We start from the raw sequence: 279 nt of genomic DNA on the forward strand, positions 1-279 counted from the left end.
TTTATTATATTTTTTTAATATAGAATTTATATGCATTTATGTGATGTATATGATTAATTAAAGTAAATTTGAGCAGCAGAGTGGAAAAAAATCCTATTTGGTGTAATGTGATGTTTTGGGTTGTGTTTCTTGTTCATGTTTTCATGTCTTTTATTTTGGAGTTTAGTCATGGTCCCTGTTTGTGTCATGCTTCCCTTGCCCTCATGTATTCATGCCATTGGTTCCTCTGTTCATTGTGTCATGTTCTGATTGGTTGTCTAGGTCATGTGTCTTGTTTCC

The sequence above is a fragment of the Sinocyclocheilus rhinocerous genome, unplaced genomic scaffold (genome assembly GCF_001515625.1).
Source record: "Sinocyclocheilus rhinocerous isolate Xijiao unplaced genomic scaffold, SAMN03320098_v1.1 scaffold1152, whole genome shotgun sequence".
Classification (NCBI taxonomy): Eukaryota; Metazoa; Chordata; class Actinopteri; order Cypriniformes; family Cyprinidae; genus Sinocyclocheilus; species Sinocyclocheilus rhinocerous.